Raw genomic sequence first — 9,376 nt, forward strand, 5'->3', positions numbered from 1 at the left:
GAGGTTGCTGCCAACCTGTATTCCCAGATCTCTTATAACGCCTTCTGTATTCAGTGGGCTACCATCGATGTGGTAATACATGGGAACCGGGTTTTTTCCAAAGGGGATGATGACACATTTTTTGGCATTGAGCTTAAGGCCATGGTTCTAGCACCAGTCGTTGGTCTCAGTGAGGTCTTTTTGTAGGATGTCAACATCACTTGGGGAGTTAATTATTGCACCTAACTTGCAATTGTCTGTGAACTTTGTCAGCCAGAGTCCCTTCATGTTGGCCTGGAATTCAGAGAAGTAAATACCAAACAGGAGAGGACCCCGGACTAAACCCTGTGGGACTCCACTCATGACTGGTCGGCAGTCTGACTTGGAGTCAACTACTTTCACACTGTGGGTTGCATCTGTGAGCCAGTTTGCAACCCACCTAGTGATATAGGGTTTGATGCCTAGCTTAGTGAGTTTTTCTATGATTCCTAAGTGGGAAATGGTATCCAAGGTCTTGGCCAGATCAAGGTAGGCTGTATGAACCACCTTGCCTTCATCCAGAGCTCTGATAACTGACTCAAAGAAGTCAACCAGGTAGAGCAGGCATGATCTACCCTTCACAAAACCAAACTGTGTGGAATCCAGAGTTTGGAGATTCCCTATATCCTTGTTTATTAGGTCCATGATGATGCATTCTATAGCTTTGCATATCAGACTCATCAGGCTAATGGGCGATAGTACTCAGGGTCTGTATTCACTCATCCTTTGTGGAGAAGGATGACTATAGCAGTGTGCCATTCAGTAGGGACAAAGCCTGAGTTGAGGCTGATTGAACAGGGCACACAGGTGAGGTGCCAGTTAACTCTGTAGTTCATATAGAACACAGCCAGGGGATATTGTCAGGTCCCATAGAATCTATATTCTTGGCCTTGGACAGTGCTGCTTTAACCTGTGCTGCAGTTATACTGGGTGCCTGGCAATCTACTGGTATTGTGATTGGTCCTTTGGTGAGGGAGAGAGGGGTAAAGTTGGCATTGAATCTGTCTGCCAGTATATTGGCAATATCTGTTGGCTCGGTATAGGAGGTGCCACTGTGTAATAGCTCCGAGCAAATCTGGGTATTGCCGTGGAGATTCTTTACATAACTATAGAAGGCCTTGTGATTGTCTTTACTATCTGCTGCAATTCTGTTTTCATAGCTAGCTTTAGAGGATTTGATGAGGGATCTCAACTATTTGTTGAGGCTGATAAGGGAGCTTTTCCAATCTTGGGACTTCTCCTTATTCTGCATCAGTTTCCTCCTTATGTTGTAGAGTTTGTTTATGGCAGGGGACCACCAGATTGGCATCCTTTGTTTGGAGGAGCACTTCTCGGTTCTATTGGGTGTGGCGAGATCCATGCATTTGTGTACGTGTTTATACAAGGCATTAGTGTATGATTCAGCAGTCATGCAGCTGTTCTCCGATTGCATGGGTGCCGTGAAGTTAGCCACCTCCGTTTTTAGGAGCCCAAAGTTACCTTTGGAGAAGTTTTTCATGGTGGTTACCTTTGCAAGGGGGGGGGGGGGTGAAGTTCCAAGGTGATTGGTTTGTTGTCGGATTTAACCAGGGAGAAGTTGACTATTGCTGTAGAGAATGGTCACCCATGTTAGTAATGACCAGGTCAAGGATGTTGCTACCTCTAGTGGGGGTAAGAATGAGCTGGTCTAAAGCATTGGAATTAATGAATTCCAGGAAATGTTGGGCAGGTGTATTGGTACATGAGTAAATTTCCCAGTTGATGGTGGGGTAGTTGAAGTCGCCCAGTATGACTGTGTTAGGTTGGACCCTAATATTCTCCAGGGTGCTTAGGAATGTTTAGTGTGAGTCTTGGGACATGGTTGGGGACCTACAGCAGGCTATGACCTGAATCACTGTCTTACCCAATGTTAGCTCCACCTGAAGTATCTCTGATGCGTTATCAGCCTGGAGGTGTGTGTGCATCCTTTATGAATATGGAAACACCACTGTCTTTGGAGCTTCAGTCCAAGTTCTGGGGCCGAAAGGTGTGGAATGAATTATAGCCTGGTAGTGCAGGGGTGTTTTCTGCTGCCTTGAACCAGGTCTCTGTTACAGCACAAATGTCAATGTTCTCCATTTTAAGGAGTGCTTCGAACGAGTGCATTTTGAGATTTAGACTTCTAGCATTCAGCAGCATGACCCTCAGATTGTATTTGTTTGTAGCTGTTACGGTGGTAATTTGGTCTTTGGAACACTACCTAAAAAGGCACTATAGGGGTGGAAAGAGCCTTGGCCAGTATCCGGAAGCCCAGGGGTGACAGATGCAGGCCATCTCTGGCAAAGCATCGAGGTCTGTCAGTTATGTCATCCCAGGCAGACAGATACTGGATCCCCTTAGACCGAAACCAGAAACTTAGCCAATTGTTGAAATCAATTAATTTCTGCTTGTACTGTGGTATCATTCTGGGTGATGGTAGGAGGCTGCTCAGGGCTAGGGTTCAGTAAATGTCCCAGCGTGAGTTATTGTTTATATATAAAAATGCATGTGAACATATGTGCACAATGCAGGTGTGTGTATGTATATATATATATATATATATATATATATATATATATATATATATATATATATATATATATATATAAATATGACTTGCCCCCCTGCTTTAACCTGTCAGGTTACTTTTTTTTTTTAACATTCAAAGTTTTATAACTTCGACCATATGGTGTCGATCATATGGTATTCGAAGTTATAAAACTTTGCTTATATAATATAGACCCGATATATATATATATATATATATATATATATATATATATATATATATATATATATATATACACATTTACACACATCACATATATATATATATATATATATATATATATATATATATATATATATGTACATATACATAAATGCAGACACACACACACACACACACACACACACACACACACACACACACACACACACACACACACACACACATATATATATATATATATATATATATATATATGTATATATATATATATATATATATATATATATATATATATATATATATATATATATATATATATATATATATATATATATATATATATATACTTATTCGTGAGAACTGAATATTCCTTCACATAAGATCATGTTAGTCCTCACAATTCATAATATCACAATGCCAGACTGCATTCTTCAGCATTTGTTTAATAATTATTCATTGAATTGCTAAGCTGAGCAAATGCTGTTGTTCAGTCTCAACTAAAATCTATATGGCTATATATATATATATATATATATATATATATATATATATATATAAACGTTTTTCTTGTCTCTAGTATGCAGCCATGTTTGTCAATATTAGCCTTAAAAAAAGTTTACAACTCATCTCATGAAATAAGCCTTGCAATGATATGTCATTTAAAATCTTCATTTCACAACTCATCCTTTTTTAAATATAGAGGATTAAGATCAGGTCACCAGTCATAACCTGCTTAATGCACGTTTGAAACATGAATATCAAGAAATTCACCACGAGTTCTTGGCATCCAAGTTGTTCTTCTTCTTCTTTCGGCTTTTCCCAGTTAGTGGTCGCCACAGCAGAACTCCGGTCTGCTAATGATTGGCAGTAGATTTTTACAGTGCCGAGGTGCCAGCTTGGCACCCAACCTTCAACGAAGGCACGCCCATTCACGCATGTCTTTTGAACGCCACTCGACCGCGAGGAGGAAGTGCTGACTCCGTACAAAAGGCGGTCCAGCCGAGAATCGAACAGGAGAACCTCTTGCTGTGAGGCGACAATGCTAGCGCTGCACCACAGTGGCATCCATGTTAAGAACACATAATTACGGGTTGTGATCAAAGACCTGATCATAATTCTTTGTAGTGTATGGAGCATACCTTTCATCCTCTTAAAGCAAGAAATCTGGACAAAGCCAACAATAATTGGGGACAAAGGCCCAAAAATAGGGACAATTTTTAAGTATTGCTCTTATAAACATAAAAAGTTGATAGAACAGCAGGTTTTGCACTGGCATGTTTTTCCTAATGGGTATGAAGTCTGAAAGTCAAATGCCTGTCATTATATTTGACTTCAATTCTCAATGCTTTATCAATAATTTACCAGAAAACAAAATGTTTATGAGAAACAGACCAAAAATAAGAGAAAAAAATCTGGACATTCTGCAAAAATCTGTACAGTTGAGAAGTATGGAGCTAAGTATTTTGCTGGCTTTCAAAGCCATAAAGCTCTTACTGAGTGGTGTCAGAAAGACAGTGTAACACAGTCTCTTATGTTTACACTCACCTTCCATACTTCTCAACTGTCTAGGTTTTCGCAGAATGTCCAGATTTTTGTGTCATGTGTTTGGACTGTTTCTCATAACATCTGTGGTTTTCTGACAAATCACTGAGGACTCAAGTCACTAAATAATGACATACATTTTAGTTTCTGACTTTGTATCCTTCAGAAAATGCAGGCAAACACAAATCTGATTATTCTAACAACCTCCTAAGTTTTCTCAGAGGAATTTTGTAGCTATAGCACCCTGGTTGCAAGCAGGCATCATGTACCACATACATTCTGAAAGAAAACATTTTGAGAGTGGCTGTAGATAGATGGCCAGAAATAAGCAAGTGAAAGTAACAAAAATGTCAAAACAATTGTCAGCTTCACTAAAGACACATTATGAGGTACATAAACAATCCACTTCCAAGGGTATATAAAGCAACATGAGTCTTAGCTCTCAGGAGGAAATGTAAACATTTGGTACATTCAGGCCCCACATGGACAATGGATAAAAATGACTTTTATGAGCCATGTACTAAGTCTACATATAACTGTGTTTAGTAGGAAAGTTATGTTTAAGATGCTGTGCAGTCTGGGTAAATGTAAGGCTTACAGCCTAAATGTACCTGTCCACTCGTACTGAAATGTACAGGTGTGACAGCTCAGAAGGCATTCTGTCAAGTAAAGTCACTAAGGGTTACAAAGTCAGACCAGGTCCATTAACTGGATCACCTGAAAAATAGTGTGCTGACACATCATGGGTCAAAATATAATGCATTCATGGATGGAAAGAGGATTACCGGGGAGCATTCTGATTACATTTAAGTAACCAAAAGAGCATATGATTTGATGGTGATATGGCTGAGTATATGAAGCAAACTTCTCTGTCTGAAATGGTTTGTAATTTTGGCAGAATGTTAGCTTCAGTCATTTGTGTCTGTCAACAAGGTTTTGCCAAAGTTTACTTGCCAACAAATGCAATTTAATTTTGGCAGTGAAAGAGTGCATTTGGTGGTCCTTAATATTCAGCAGAGTGACTATTGTGTGTACAAAGCAGAGGAGAGCATGCAGCTGATGGGAGCAGGTGACAGGAAGATGACAAATGGTATAAAGATACTTGTGTCTAGAAGAGGTGAAATCACAGGCAACAGATGGAACAGATGAGACAGAGGAATTTGAAAAAGACGGAGTGTGCACCATTCCTCTCCAAATTACCTAAGGGCATGGTCTGGGGAATTTTAACAGCACAAAGCAGAGGAGTATTGTTTTGATGTTAAAGATCCTCTTTGCTGAAATCCACCTTATCTAGATTACAGTATCCACTTATTTCAGTACAAAAAACAACATACATTTCCAGTGGACATCTAATCAATTTGTACAGGAGTTATGATGTGGAATTTTGTTTGAAAGTCATGAATGATTACTCATAGATCTTTGTCTTACAGCTTTCTAAATTCTTTATAAAGCTGTCATTATCTAAGGCTCATTTAGCATCTCTTATGCATTGTTTCTGGTGGACTTAAGTATAGCCTGGTTAGTTCAGTGGTCATACCTACTGATGAATTTCTGTGGTATTTATTTATTTGTTTGTATCCATTGCAATCAGGTGGTCCTACTCTCACCTCAAAGTACAGGGCTATTTAGGTCATAGACAGAATAAATAGTGTTTGATAATTATTTCCAGGTTAAGTACACTTACAAAAACTTGGTTTTCTGGCAAGTCATTGAGGATTGAAGTCACCTAATAATGACATACAAATGTTGTTATTCTAGCAACTTTCTATGTTTATAAGAACAATATTTAAACTCTGTCCCTAATTTTGGGCCTTTGTCTCCCAATTATTTTTGGCTTTGTCCAAATTTATTGCAATGAGAAGATGAGAGGTGAGAAAAGGACACCTGTTTTTATTTACTATGGCGTAACTGAAGGGAAACAAACTGAATGCACTAGGGTATGGAAGCAGCTGTGATTCTTCCAGGGAATAACGCTAAGAATATTAAAAACTGAAAGAATTATAAGCATATAAATGCTGCAGAAATGGAGCTGTATTACTGGAAAAAAATGCTTGTACAAGTTACAATAAGTCTAGCCTCCTCCTCTTTAAAAAATAGTCAGAAACATTTCCCCAACCTTTGATTTTAGACATAGACCTCAACTGTCCAGATTTTCACAGACTGTCCAGATTTTTGCCTGATATTTTTTGGTCTGTTTCTCATAAACTTTGTGGTTTTCTGGCAAGTCATTGAGGATTGAAATCACCTAATAATGACATACAAATGTTGTTATTCTAGCAACTTTCTATGTTTATAAGAACAATATTTAAACTCTGTCCCTAATGTTGGGCCTTTGTCTCCCAATTATTTTTGGCTTTGTCCAAATTTATTGCGATGTGAAGATGAGAGGTATGATTTTAGTTGTCTTCCAAATGTGCTTGCAAGATTAACAAACTTCATTTGAGGTGGATGCTAAATTCTAGCAAGACTCACACACTACCTTAAATAAATATTCTACAAATGGTTGACTTTATACTCCAATATTTGTCTGCCTGATGCCAACTACCATTCAGTTTTTAACAAGAAAGAAATTATTATAACCTGATAATTTCTTGTTAGTGTGTAATGCTGGATAGCTTTCTATAGCTACTGGTTGTTGAGAAATGAACCTGAGAAACATCCTAAAGTAATTTAAAATCTGAGGATATATCTATAAAACAAAAATCTTGCATGGCTGGGTTTTACGTTAGCAGCAATAGACAGAGAAAACTATATATATATATATATATATATATATATATATATATATATATATATATATATAGCCTGAGGGACACTGTATTCAAGTGGAAATGCTCAGGGTAAGAAAAACAGTCTGTTGTTTTAGATCTGTGTGGTCTCAGTATTTGATGTACTCACATATTACAAGCGTATCCAATTGTGATGTTAAAAGATGTGGCACAGAACTTCAGAGTAGTGGATTAACAATCATTACACCTGCCAGTTGCACATAAGTTAGCAGATTCCAGCCACGTGCTTGGACAAAATGTATTTAATGTATGAGACTGACTTGAACAAATCTGTGTTAACTGGAAATTCCCTTGTTGTCATTGAAATTGTACAGACACTACTATGAAAAACATTTTTTTTATAAACCACTCAATGTGATCATTAAAAATCAAAGAATGATGCAAGTTCTTTCCATTAAATTGTGTAATTTGTTTCTGTTTGTTGGGAGAAAATGAATGTAATTTATTGAACAAACTAGCATACCTTATTGCAGATGAACTATATTTAACATACTGGAGAAATACTTGTTTTTGCATGTTCAAGATTCGTCACTTCACAATCAGTCACCTGGTGTCAAGCTGCATTCCTTTTCTAAGTTGTCTGATAGCCGACATTCCTATTGCATTATCCTCCTGATGAAGACCGCTAAAGAAGGAAACAGTGGAAAACGGATGCAAAATTACTGTAAGATGGTATGGATGGGTAGCAACTCCTGCATTTCTAGATCCCTAGAAAATATATGGTGATACGTTAGCAAAATAGATCTCAAAAGATTATACAGCCATTTAGGCCAAGATTGTTTTCTGAAGGGAGAAGAAAGTGGGGAATAAGCCTGAGAAGAAAAATAAGGTTTGTCTGAGGCAAATTTCAGAATGTATTTAGTTCATAAATTGAATATTATAGCAAGAAAAATGTTCTCAAAATATGAATTCCTTTCTGATTTATTTTATAATTAAAAAAATACCAAAAACATAGCTAAGAAATGTAATTTGAGGACGTTACCACAGCACCATCAGCACAGTGCAAAATCAGCACTGTTAAGCTGACTAGAATGTTTTTTAAAACCATTTTTTTAACTTGGAATAAAAAGTAGAACTTAATTTTTTTTCTAAAATGCAAGAACCTTTACATGTTTGTATAGTTACAGAAGAATATAAAGATAACTGTGCTTTAAGAAATGTCCCAAAAAATAATCAAAAAGCAAAGGTAAACAGCAAAGTCAAAACCATTTATTTGGGTTAGGGATAGTTTGTCAAAATATGATTCACTGAAGTCTGTTTCAGTGAGCACATATCAATGAAACTGAAACAGAGGCACATTTTACAGAAATAAACATATTTAAACAATGGCCTTTTCTACAAAGAAAAGAACACTGAACTATCAGTACTACAAATTAATTACTTCAACAATCTGCACATCTTGGACCCATGAAAAAAATACATTTTAGGCAAATCCCAAGTATTTTCCTGTCTGGGAGTTGTGATCAACCCACTTTTAACAAATTTACTGCCATCTGGGGTTTGATGAAAAGACTTTTATGAAATTCCTTTTATCTTAATGGAAATAATAAGCTGGTTGATTTTCTCTGATTTCATAGACAGTCTAAACAAAAAATGTACAGTACAAATTAATATATACATAACTTAAGAATTTGGGAGATTTTTAAAATATTGAAATATAAATTCTTTAATACACTCTTGCCAGAATAATTTTGAAAAAGCAACATTTAGACTATATGATGTTTGAAGTATGAGAATTCCAAACTGTAAAGGAACGCTGCAAATATATATATATATATATATATATATATATATATATATATATATATATATGACTATGGCTGACCCCAATGAACATATGCATTTTCACCCACAAGGTTAACCTTATGGGTGTGGAGAAATACAAACATTTTATTGATATTAAGTATGATGACCTTTTGTAGGAAGACAGAAGTACGTGTAGGTCCTTTTCAATATCCTGTAGTACATTTACTGCTCACTTTCAACTACAAATAGGAAAACAATAGTGGGACATTTCAAGAGTATCAAAACCACATTCCAGATATCTTCCCTCATTTATAGACCCAGAATTCCAAACTGATAATCAAGTAACAAGGCATAAGAATATGGGAGGTGCCGTAAATGCCACATTTATGGATTTGTAGCATACCCATTAATTGCTCCTAGTTCTGAAAACTAGAGGTCAAAACTGTCTTCAAATCCCAGAATATTGTTAGTAAAAATAGCAACTGGTTCGGATTTGTATTTCCATGATGAAATGCATTTACAATTACACTGACTGCATACACATTTTCTGTCC

General features: G+C 36.7%; 1 long non-coding RNA gene across 1 annotated transcript; it reads left to right on the plus strand.

The window, feature by feature from the left end:
* The first annotated feature begins 6,061 nt into the window (after positions 1 to 6,061).
* On the plus strand, positions 6,062 to 7,476 carry LOC122817144. Its single transcript, XR_006367153.1, has 2 exons — positions 6,062 to 6,157; positions 6,677 to 7,476. It is a non-coding gene; the product is annotated as an uncharacterized LOC122817144 (long non-coding RNA).
* Positions 7,477 to 9,376: the final 1,900 nt, after the last annotated feature.

Source organism: Protopterus annectens, chromosome 12.part0 (genome assembly GCF_019279795.1).
Source record: "Protopterus annectens isolate FY-2018-M chromosome 12.part0, PAN1.0, whole genome shotgun sequence".
NCBI lineage: Eukaryota > Metazoa > Chordata > Ceratodontiformes > Protopteridae > Protopterus > Protopterus annectens.